Source organism: Ptychodera flava (assembly GCF_041260155.1).
Source record: "Ptychodera flava strain L36383 chromosome 3 unlocalized genomic scaffold, AS_Pfla_20210202 Scaffold_26__1_contigs__length_13983176_pilon, whole genome shotgun sequence".
In the NCBI taxonomy this organism is placed as follows: domain Eukaryota; kingdom Metazoa; phylum Hemichordata; class Enteropneusta; family Ptychoderidae; genus Ptychodera; species Ptychodera flava.
The window spans coordinates 6,687,001-6,699,602 of NW_027248280.1; the positions used below are offsets into that span (position 1 = coordinate 6,687,001).

Below are 12,602 nucleotides of genomic sequence, written 5' to 3' on the forward strand. Positions count from 1 at the left end.
AACTCACCCACCATTTTGTGCATTTATGCAATAGGAGTCTGTCACCATATCTATAATAATATTGAGTAAACTTATAGCACATTGCTTTCAACCTAAACCAATGCAGAGAAAATAAGTCGATCTACGGCCGTTTGTTTGCAAAGTAAATCATACGGATGCGGCATGCCAGTAAATATGACGAAATGATATGACGTTATAGTTTTACAGAAAGAACACTGTATAAATACTCAACAACGAAAATTAATTAACCCGAGTAATATATTAACAAGCCGTTTTAACAAATATAGATCTGAATAATTCCACTAGTAAATATGACATCATCAAATATTTGAAAAAAACCCAGTCTTTACACGGACGAAAGTAGAACATACATGCACACAAAGATAAAAATGACAAGTGTGCTTGTATCTTCCTACTCTGCAATCGCGCCAATATTTCTGTTATGTTGCTGTTCAACTAAAGTTATTTTTGTAAATATATGACTTCAAATATTCCGGAATGGCTTGCATTAATGCAACTTGTATTCGTATTCATTCAATATTTTAAGAAACAGTATAAGGTTTCACTCTTTGCAGAGCTGAGGGCGCTCCATGAGACCGCTACGCACACGACAGTAAGTGTTGGCAGTTGTCGTGTACATAAACATCACATATGCATTATTTAGCCAATTAAACACAATGTAGATATTTCAATAAGTCGTGTTCACTATTCGATTTTAAGGCAGAATGCTCGTCGGACTCTCTAATTTTGGCAATTCTGCTTCTTTCTACTGCTTGTTTGGGTCCATGTTGAAGCTCTTAGAGTGTATAAGTTTTCGTGGTCTTACTTTTGCGAAAATTGAAGTTTAACTTGTACTCCTAGGCTTATATGAGGATGGCGACCATTTCGAAATTTCTGAAGACTCATCCATGGACGCTGTTTTGACAGCTTTGCACTTTCGTTTTGTGGATAGAATCGCAGGGCATTATATACCTTGTCTCCTACTTCTGATAATAAATTTATAATTGACGATTCCACCTAATTTATCAGTAAACATTTTGAAAGAGCATGACCTGAGCAAAAGGTGACAAGCACAGTATCACAGAAGGTTAATCTTACATCCTGACAGAGGGAGTTACTGGCTGGTTGGCTGTGTTACATGGCAAAAAGAATGTATGAGTTGGCCGAATTCACGATAGGTAAAATAACGTTGGACACACTGCTTTGTCGCTATATACCATACCTCTGAGATATTTTCACAGTTGCAGTGAACCGATTGGAGTTAGTCGAGAATTGAGTTTTCGACGCATTCCTGAAAAAGTTGGTGAATTCTATGAATTAGAAGGCATCAGAAGAAAACGAAAGCGGAAACGATAAACATCGAGGAACCTCCCGTACAAGAACCTGACACTTGTAGGTGTCATTCTCAGATAATAAGTATTTCAAAGTAACTGCAGACGGTTTCTAAATTGTCCATGAAGCAAAGGACGAATTTAGGATACCTCGTGGCCCTCTTCAAAATTGCTTACGTCAACATTATTGGCATCACGCTTGACAAACACACCTATGACATGACGTGTCTGCCAACAAGACCAGTAACTGGACAACGCTGCGAAATGGTGATGTATAATTATTGAAACCTAGGTCACACAAGATTCCAAATTTTCGGACAAAGTGTGACAGGACACAGTGGATAACTCGCAATCGAATTATGAGGGCGCACGCTCTAGATAATTATGCAAACCTGTTAAGCATAGTGTATATGCGTCCGCCATTGACAAATTGCGGCGGCACGTGTCCTGCCAGTCTTATGAATTCTACACTTACTTTTTTAACAGTTGTTTACAGACACACAAAACCAGACGAGCAAATCATTATATATCTTTGCTTTACTTTTGATTTCACAATGACAGTCCATCCTCCAAGAAAGCAGTATTTCTGATTTGTCATTCACTATCACAGAACCAAACACAGGGGAGGTGCTGCTCGGTATGACTTGGACACTTGTTCACATTGGACAAATGACCTCGAGTTTACGATCAGTAGCAAGATGTTTCACTTCATCAATATTAATACTGTATTTCAGATTCCCAATAGTAACTCAAAACGTCACTATAATCTGTTTTGACATGACCATGCATCTCTGAACAAAATGTTTTGATTAACGTTCTACTTAACTACTGAAATACATAACGCAAACCTACTTTTAAGATTTCGCTCTGAGGGGCCGACGGTTGTCAAAAATGTCGATGGTAGCCAGCCGAGTCCGCTCACCGATGATATCCCGCCAAAACGATTCGGTAATGCACTGAGGTGACCTATTTGTGAACTTAACCAGGTGTATGCAAATCACTTCTTTGTTAAATGTCACGTGATTACGAATATTCGCGAAAAATAGCCTTAAGGTCAGATGCGTGCTCTGCTGCAGGGTAGCAGTAATAGACTAATCACAGCAAAGTCCCACGCACACCAAAACGAATCAGAAATCTTGATAAAACGCAGCATCATTATCGAATACTAATAAAACTTATGTGTGTGTACGCCAGGATATTTCTCGATTAATCGTCCGAATGTACATCGTTACAAAACTCATCTATTGCAAGAAGCGATATACAAAGTTGTATGCAAATGAGAACAAGTGTCGCGAAGTGTAGCGAAGTAAATTAACACTACAATTGAAAGCTTAATGTGTTAGAAGTGTTGGTTTGTATTGTATAAAGCATTCTGTAAAATTTGAACATTCAGTTTCGTTGACGTATTGTCGAAATAAAGCTGAGAATGGCGTACTTGATTGCTTGTCATGGAAGGATATACATGTGTAAAGCGGACCTATGTTTCGCTGACCGCACACGGTCGCGCGGTGACCGGTACTGTGGATGCAGAATGAAACCCTTGGCCTCGGCGAAAGTTAACTCAACGCGGCGCCGTATAGGCTACATCGTACTCAAGCCAAGTCTCACCGTTGTAGGGTAACAGCTCTGATGATAACTTATTTGCTCGAGTTGTGAAGTCCATCCTCCCACGTAAGTACTTCTGTACTGCAATTAAAATATGTTAGTAGCTGTGCGTGCGTGCCACGAGTCGACTGTGTCAACACACCACCGTCCCTCGTGGGTGGAGGGACGGTGAACACACTGACTCACAGCCCTGCCACGCAGAGGTACGCTCGATCATATTATACTCGAATTGACTGAATTTGATATATTCATTGCACTGATTTCGGTGTATAGTCGATCATATGTGGTGTGACAGTTGTGTCAACATATGGTCATACGCTAGAACCGCCGAGGATCGAAAGAGTGAACGTTGCACGAAACCGCAGGTTATTCACGGCATGGGTATATTAGCTGTGCGTGGCAGGACTGTGTTTTACCGGGGTTATACGGCCTCCCGCCTTATAACGCCGGTAAAACATTGCCCTGCTGCCACGCAGAGCTGGGGGTTTTACCCCTTTCGTCAGCTGAGGTAACCTGATGATTCACTGTATAAGTATCGCCGTGCGTACAGGTCTCAGGCGTGGCGGAGGCCGTAACGCCGGGAATACAGACCTGTACGCAGGGCTACGTAGTGTACTTGCTTAGTCACACACGTTCTTTTTTCGTGTTCGTGTCTTAGATTTTTTTCATATGTGGAACACGTACACGTACATACGTACGGGAGCTGAATTGCATTACATACGCTGGCGATTCAGTGTACTGTACAGAGATGTTTGATTAAAACGATATGGCATCAGCGGCCAGGAGGTATCATACGGATAGAGGTCACACTGTGAATCATGGAGGTAGAAGGAGAGATTACCTCCATGGTGAGATCAAGCTTGTTCTCACGGGATCGGAAGCAGCTGTGCCGAGCCCGTATGCTTTATGTTCGGACAGTGCATGCACTGACGAAATTTTTCAAGTAAAATGGTTTACATGCTGTACAGTATCATGGATCGTAAGCATGAGTGTGTGTTCACAGTTTCCTTACCTACACTCATGGAGCTAGGAACAAATACCATTTCTGGCTCCATGCTAAACTGGTGTATAAAAACTCCGGTGTGTGCATAGTTAATATTTAACTTTGCAAATTATTGCATATTTAACTTTCATGGAGTCACAGATTTGATAATCATTTTCATTCTGAAGGTCTGAAAGTCCGCTCTACAATTATTGTTTACATGTAGCGTTCAGGGAAATCAATCGAACGGGACCTTGTAAACTTCCGGTTCAGGGGAAAGGCTGGCAGGTAAATGAACAGAGGCCACATATAATCCATGTAGTGCATTTGGTGAAATTCAAAAATTTAATTTCTTGTACATAAATGCCCTTATCACAGATATTTTAACAATATTAATTAATGATTAATGTAATTAATGTTATAGAAATAATGGGTGATGCTCTGACCATTATTATTCATTTATGGCCAAGGGCGAGAGGAAAGTCAAGAATTTACAAGGCTTAGCGAGCAAGCTTATTTTGGCTTTCAGTCTTGCCAAGCCTATAGATAAACGTTAATGGTCGGGGCAGAGCCTGTTATTTCCATGATATTACCAACAAACCCTAGAAAATCATCAAGATTTACAAAAATTTCCCATGTGAAAGACAACGGAGCCCCAGAACTTGTGCAATATTGCCTGAATACATGGGTTTATGTGCCAGAGAACAGGTGACAATTTGCCAGACACCAGGATGGCACATAACCCATGTATTCAGGCAACAATATTTTTATTACATGCCTCTGGTTATAAATGCTGTATGACATTTAGTTATATGCTGGACATTTTCAAACAGTTTTACCATTATTGACCAGCATCAAACGGATTTTAACGAAGGTCAAAATAGAAGTGTGCACATGTATATTTTACATCTATCATTCAGGGTCTACTTAGATGTCGAAAACATTGTAGGGCTTCACTGGCCTTGGTAACCATGGAAACCAGTCAGTACATCGTTCACCGACCCCCTAACTCCCCGGATGTTCCTTTTCAAATCAATTCATTAATTTGCACTCACATCAAGGCATGTAATAAGCAATGCACAGTCATGGCCACCCTAAAATTTGTCAAATCTGGAGATTTTAAAAAAATGTATAACTTGGGCCACAAGTGCTTCATTTTGTTTTTGTGATTGATTATGATCTTTGTACAATTGACAATTTACATTTTTGATGAAAAGTCACAATGTTAGCAGCATTATTTATATTCATGGACATCAAAACAAACCATTACATAATGTGTATTTGTGGTCAGTCACATGGTTCTGCTCCACCAATTAAATGAGATGTCTATAGCATGGTAATACATAATGAATGAGTGTATGATTTTACTGATCTTTTGACCCATATATCATAGCTTCTATGATTAGAAAGTTGAGTATCCATTGTACAGACGGTGAGAAATAGGACTATCTGCAAGATTCTAATTCATTGTATTCGTTGACATTTGCCTACAGCTGTTAGTATACCTCGCGTAACCTGGTCGTAAAGCCTCAGAGGTACATGTATGTGAAACTTAGAAGGAACAAGAATCAAAAGATTGATAACTGCTCTTTGACAAAATCCTTCATCAGGTAAGATTTGATTTTCAATTTCCTGCACATGTCTCGTTCGTTATCAGTTAAGCTTTTCACATGCTCGGTTTTATTTGGCGGAATTGTAATACTTTCTTCAACATCAACTCCCTCAATGCTCTCTACGTAACTTTAATACATGTAGTATTTCAGAATATGCGTCTGTAGTGTGATCTCCTTGGCAAAAATTCAACAGGACAAAATAGAGCAAGTGCAAATGAAATTCATGAAGTTCTTCTGTTTCAAACATAGCATCCTTACAGCTGAAATAATAATGGATAATTCTGCAAGCGTTTTAACCTTTAGCCTCTTTATCATTGGAGATTATTTATATTTTTATACAATATGTGAATAATATGTATGATTGTCCCAATCATGTTTCATATTAATTTTGATGTTTCTCAGTAAACTACATGTACAAGAACTCGCAGTATAAAACTCGATGTTTTTAGGTACTTGGCTCTTCAAAGATGTATGGCTACTTTAAATGAATCGTGCATTTCCAACCCTGCCATTGACAACACTTTATCTTGTCAAAGTTTCAGATGCTTGGTCAGAATGCCATGCTTAAATTTGTACATTTTTAATGGTTTCATATAGTTTGTTGTTTGTTGTTTATTGTTTATTGTACTTCATGCATTCATATATATTATTATGTTTATTTTATGGAGCCTGTTAATGTGACTTGTTCCTGTTGGTCTTTCTTTGAAATAAATATATAAAGATATTGCTACTTGCTTGAATACACGTCTTGACCTACATTATGTACCTGTTTCCTTTAAAAAGGTCCACAATCACCAGTGATTACAATGGGTTTAGGGCAAAGTTATACCAGTGATGGAAGGTTTATTAAAATTACAGAAGTCATAAACAATCAAGTTGTCTTATCTTGCATATAAAAAGCCATGTTTTAGAATGAACTGATGTAAACTAATGTCAGCAATTTGCAGGAGATAATATTTACATTGCATGATTCAAGTTAATGTTTCTTTTCACCCAATCAGATTCAAGATCCCTTGCTGAGGCAGTGCATACTGGGCAATGACAACCAGGTGAAAAGCAACATAGTGACAATACCATCCTCCATTGCAAAGCATATACACAGTGTGTGGCTATGCAGAGAGCCAACACTGAACAGAGATGATGGTGTTGTCATCAATGCAGAGCAAAAACCTGTGGAATTGAGGGAATCTTTCATCAATATATTTATTTTCCTAAGACAATGGGTCCTTGCTGTGGCACAGGTTTGTACTTACACTGTTCAGTGTTTCCACTGGGTAAATTTTCCCTTAAACCATTCTGGCTAATTGAGACCAAAATTGATTAGCCAGAACTATAGCCATCAAAATTACATGTAATTGCATTTATGATTTTTATCCAACTGACAGTTGTATATATATACTCAGGTGGGTCCTATCAGTTGCTACAGTGGCAAGATGACATAAACTGGTCCAATAATCATTTCTATTCAAGGTAATACATTACCAGTCCATTGGACATTTGTGATTTAAAAATTTAAGTAGGACTCATCCTGACCGACTGATAATTAGTGGCAATGAAAATAAACAACTATTTTTTATGGAACAAACTGCTTTCTTAATAACATTCACAACAAATTTTATTTCCTGTGTGCCACACACTTATGTGACTTAATTTTGCACTTTTGTAAATGTATCAAGATGTATTACAAGTATTGCATCATTGACAGGGTAACTTCAAGATGTTTCCTTTGAAAGATCCATAGCTTCTGCCTCAATCATCAAGTGCTTTCAGTTCTCCAATCACAGAGTCTGATTATTAAACCAACTGTTCACTTAAAGAAGGTGTACTCCAAGCAGTAAATGCTTAATAGTTTCAAAATCAAACTGGGTGTATACATGTACTTTAAAATATCCTGTCTGGCCACTTTATATGTCTTACAGAAAAAAAAAAGCTGACTCTTCTCTTATTAAAACACTAGTCATGGAAATTCAACAAACTATTCCTGGTACACTTTCTTTTTTGTAACTACTACTACCCTGCAACTCTGCGGACAACCTGTGCAATTATCTTTTTTGCTTAATTGTACTCGAACACGACTTAGCATGTCGCAGTGTGCTGCTTGTTGTTCAGCGTAGTAAACATTCAACAGGACAACATCCTGGGCATATCTTCATGCAAATATTATGACCAATGCCTATCCACAATACAGTGTTACTCAGTACGTGTACACATCATGGCAGGAGGTGACCCCAGCCTATATCCACAAATACATGTACACAGTATGGAAGATAACCCGGCCTATCCTCAATCCAAATGCATTCACATGGTATGGAAGATGGCACAGACATATATCCACAATACACATAATATATGCAATGGAGGATGGCCTAAGCCAATACACATACATGCACACAGTATGTACATGTATGATGAATCAGCTGGCCTATATAGAATACAAAATGGGAGATGACTAAGGCCTATCATTAATACAAACAGTCTGTACCTGTATCGTATTCAGGATAGGCCCAGGTCATTTTCAAAATGTGTACCTGTATTGTATTCAGGATAGGCCTGGGTCATCTTCCATAGCAGGTACCTGTATGTGTATTCTGGATAGTCCAGAGTCACCCTGCGATGCTGAGTAATTGTTTTGTGGATAGGCCTGGGTCATTGTATTTGCATAGGTTATAACATTTGCATGAAGTTTGGCTCAGGACGTCATCCAATTGACAGTTTACCACACTGTGCTCATTAATAGCTGCCTCTGAGTTTGCTGCAGTAGTGTCCTACGGTGACGTTTTTGAAACACTGGTTTCATTTTATTCACCACCCTTGCTGTCATTGGCTGCTGTTGTCTGCTTAGTTTTTGAAAATATACTGCAATCAGTATTTCCTGACTATGTTAAAGCATTGTTTACAAAGCACTTGTCATAAAATAACAAGGTCATTGCATGCAGCCATCTGAAAGCATGGCATATAACTTCATAAGTTACTGATTATAATAGTTTTCTGAGACTACACACTAAAGCAACGAAAGAATGACAACCCAGGGATGTTGAAAAATCTCTCTGCCTTTTAAAGGTGGAGCCTCCCTTTAAAAGGACGCAAAGCTATAGCAGCGTTCATTGTGTTAGTGGACACCAAACAGTCAACACAAGGTTACACGCTCCAGAAAATGCCACTTTTTAGTTTTCCCCGGCCACAAGAAGGCAGACAGACTGCCAAGCGGTCAGCGTGAAGTTGCTGCCGATCGGACTCTGTGGTTATATTAAAAGTCTAACGCGACTAGAAGACAATTTTTTAGGAATTGAGTGTTTGTTGTGACTGTTGGCGATTTAAACTGACCGTCAATCAAACGCTTGTATAAACTCTGTTTGCAGGATTAGCAAAAGGTGATAAAAGGTTGAGATCAGTTTGTGTAATTAATGTTATAGAAATCAAACATCGTACTGGCCAAGTGTTGACTGGGAGAAGAACTCCACTAATGCGAGAACCTGGGATTGAAAAGTGCGGCTTTAACTGCACTCTCGATCAGCCCCCTGAAAAATAGCACAGACCAGTTTGGCGAAGGATAGTTGAAAAATATTTCCCAATCTGCAGACATTTCATTTGCCATTTCACGCTCTTGCGAATGGCAGCGGAAACACTGCTGTTGTCATACACATTTGTAGTCCTTTTTTAAAATACCCTCTTGAGTAGATCAAATGTATTACACCTCTACCATACTATTTAATCAATAACTTTGTTGTGATAATCATTGCTTACACATTTTTGGTAAAGTTATTTTCTCTTATTTAGCTGAATTTGCTAAAAAATTTTCTTGCCACTTGGCACTCTATGAATTGCCTAGTGAAATGCAGATGATATGATAAATGCACATGACTAGACATTCAATACATGTAGCTTCATTCGTAGGATCCATAAAACTGTTATGATGAAGTATATTCCAATGAGAGAATACATCTGGTATGCACACGTGATTTAGAATGTTTACATGTGTCTAATGCTTATCATCATTAGGGTTAAGGACATACAGAGTGTTTGCAATTCATTGTAGTACATCCCATCACCAAAGTATTTTAATCATTCCGGTTATCATTGTTATTTAAAGAGTTATAAGTAATCACGAGTCTATGTGTTTACAATTCAGGATCAGCAGTGCATGCTGCGCAATATCAAGGATGAGAAATACCATTGACCTTGACAAAGAGCATTAAAGACAAAGTGGAGGGCTTGGGATTGGACTTGGATCATGACATTATTACGAAGATGAATGGAAATGATCAAACAACAGGTAAATTTCCATTTTAGTCCTTGCACCACAGTATATATACACAAGTGGCTGTTGCAAAGATGTGCTGGAACTGGTATCTTGTAACTTGCACAAAGTGTTTTATGTTAGTTGTCTTTATAGCTATACACATGTCTAGCATGTTTACAATTACAAGAATACTATTTAGAATCACAGGTTCACAAAAATATTAGTGATACATTTCTGTATTTTAATTGACATTGCCAGCTGCAACTATGTAGGTACATCAGTTTTACACTAATTCATCCTGAATTATACACAACATGCATGTGACAGCAATCCTCATTCTTAAACTGTGCAGGACATTGGTTGTTGCCAATCTACATTGTATTACATATGACATGAGCAAGAAGGAAAAAGTATGGTTTAGATGTCTAGGTTAGAGAAACATGCATATAGCGGAGAGAAAAATAAATTTATTGGTCCTTTACACAAGAATTCTTGGATATGTGACACACAAATAAACTAACTTTTTGTGAAGAGAAATTATTATCTTCCATGATTTGTCCATGATTATCTTCCATGAGTTTATTATTATTACTATGTTAGGGAACAGGTGTGTATATCCATGCAGAAGAGGAAGCAGGATAAATCCAAACCGACTATAAGGCAGCATTTTACCATTCAAAGAAAGGAACCAACCACCAGGGACAGTTGTCTCAAGATGAAGACAGTGGGATTGCACCTCCATTTGGTAGAGGATTTCCTATTAGTCAGTATGGTGGAGAGACGTGCACCCTTACACTGCTCAGCACACAGATTTGTGTATGTTAGGATCAGAGGCTCCTAAACCATAGCACCTACCACAGATAAAGAGTGGCCAACTTAACAGACAAAACCCTCAATACTAAGCATCATCAGTACAGAACTGTTGAAGGTATATAATTATATACCTGGATATATAATTCAACTTTCAGAGCACTGAGAAAAGACAATTATTATTTCATGCCTCCCCTCAGTATCATGGTGATCTCTGTAGTATAGTAACGGACCTGTAGCTAGTTGTCACTTGTGATGATTGTTTATAAACATTCCATTATAACTTCTTTTTCTGCTCCAGAGGGTGTACATGTCAATCAGGACCCAGATTTACATATACTTGTCAATAACATTGCAATGTGCACATGTATGATACACTTTGTTTCCCAATGAGCTTCCAGAAGAAGAACAAAAAACTGGAGTTGATATCAAAAGAAATTGTGAAAAATTCATCAAAAATTACAGCTATTGGAGCCCAAATTTCATGGGGAGCTGTCATTATTTACGGAGTACAGGTCGGAGAGGAGATGTTGGAGGAATTTCGTCGGAAACTCTAAATTTTGAGTACCCCCCAAACCATGATGAATTTGAGTAACCCCCCCCCCCTCCCTTACATGGAATTTTGACTGACCCCCACACTCAATTTTGAAAAGTTAAATTTCAATACATGTATTTCTACAATTTACATAAATACAGCAAGAGGAAAGACCATTCAAATCCTTGTGTACCCTGCGAGATAATCATTGGTTATCTCATGACGGTTGAACAAGGTGAAACCAACAAAATGAAATTCAAAGTCACAACAAAACATAGATGTCAAAGGTTACACTATAACCAGTATACAACCACATACAGTTTTGTTGTATGTATGGGTATCATAACAGGGTCCTCACTAGGATACCGACAGGGTAGACTTTGAAAGTACAGATTGAAGAACATGCAGGGCTGATGGGAAAGTGTCCGCTTGGCTTGCTCCCCTCCCTTGCATGGAAAAGTTTGAGAAATTGTAGTGTGCATTGGTGCAGTTTGGTGTAATATCTAAGAGGTATTTTCAATGTGTAATTTTACTGAGTAAAAATTTGTAGAAATTGATGTGTGAAGTAGGCAATCTGAGAGGTGTTTCAATACATTTGCACCAAAAATTGAATAACCCCCCCTTCTTTCTCTCAACATTTTGAATAACCCCCTTATAGCTTTCAATATGACCCCTTCACATTCATCTGACCCCCAGGCTGTAACTAATGATGGCTCCCTAGGAGATATATCTTCAAGCTTGTGCGATATGGATTTCAGGCAATGTCAACTTGTGGACAAAAGGATACAGAGAATGTTGCAGATTATTGCAAATGGGACTAACTTATGAATACAGCACACCAAGTCACATTCCATTATCAAGAAAAAAAGCTCAAAACTACATCTGAAGTTGGCTTTGGAGATAAAAACTATTGCTTGCAATCATCGACCCTCATTACTCGCAACGCGCTATGCCAGAGCAAAGTGTACATATTCAGAACATCAGTTTGATCGTTCATGAGATTCAATGTTAAGTACCAAGTATTGTTGTTGGGACCGCTTGGCAAATAAACTTAATATATTTCAATATTACTAAGATTACACAAAGAAACCACAGCAGTTGCCTGTCCCATTTTCTCGAAGGTGTATGTTGCAATAAGTGAAAATATTTCAACAAAATTCACCTTTAGCAGTCAGACAAGCTTATGAAAATAGAGATTTATATATGTAATCATCACTTGTTTATTTGTATTCTAATGGATATAACTTTAAAAGAACAGACAGGGAATCAAACTGTTTTCTATTTTAGCTCTGCAGTTAGTGTGAATGAGCCTATCTTGTGTACCCTGGTAGGTGTGTGTTGTTGTTGGTCATCCGTCAACTTTTAGCATTTTGGGGGTGAATTTGCTTTTAAGCTTCACTATCAGCAAAGCAGAGCTAATCTAATGAGTGGATATGTATTGTTGTTTGTCAGCCTTTTAGCTCTGCTGTCAGCAATGCGGAGCTTA

General features: G+C 38.3%; 1 protein-coding gene and 1 long non-coding RNA gene across 2 annotated transcripts in view; one reads left to right on the forward strand and one right to left on the reverse strand.

The window, feature by feature from the left end:
• The window catches only part of LOC139125764 (guanylate-binding protein 3-like), a 95,253-nt gene that overhangs the window by 47,328 nt on the left and 35,323 nt on the right, over nt 1-12,602 (reverse strand). The gene's annotated exons all lie outside the window — the stretch shown is intronic.
• Nucleotides 2,841-9,778, forward strand: LOC139125887 (uncharacterized). The gene is made up of 4 exons (XR_011550398.1): nt 2,841-3,002; nt 5,412-5,528; nt 6,533-6,772; nt 9,661-9,778. It is a non-coding gene; the product is annotated as an uncharacterized lncRNA (long non-coding RNA).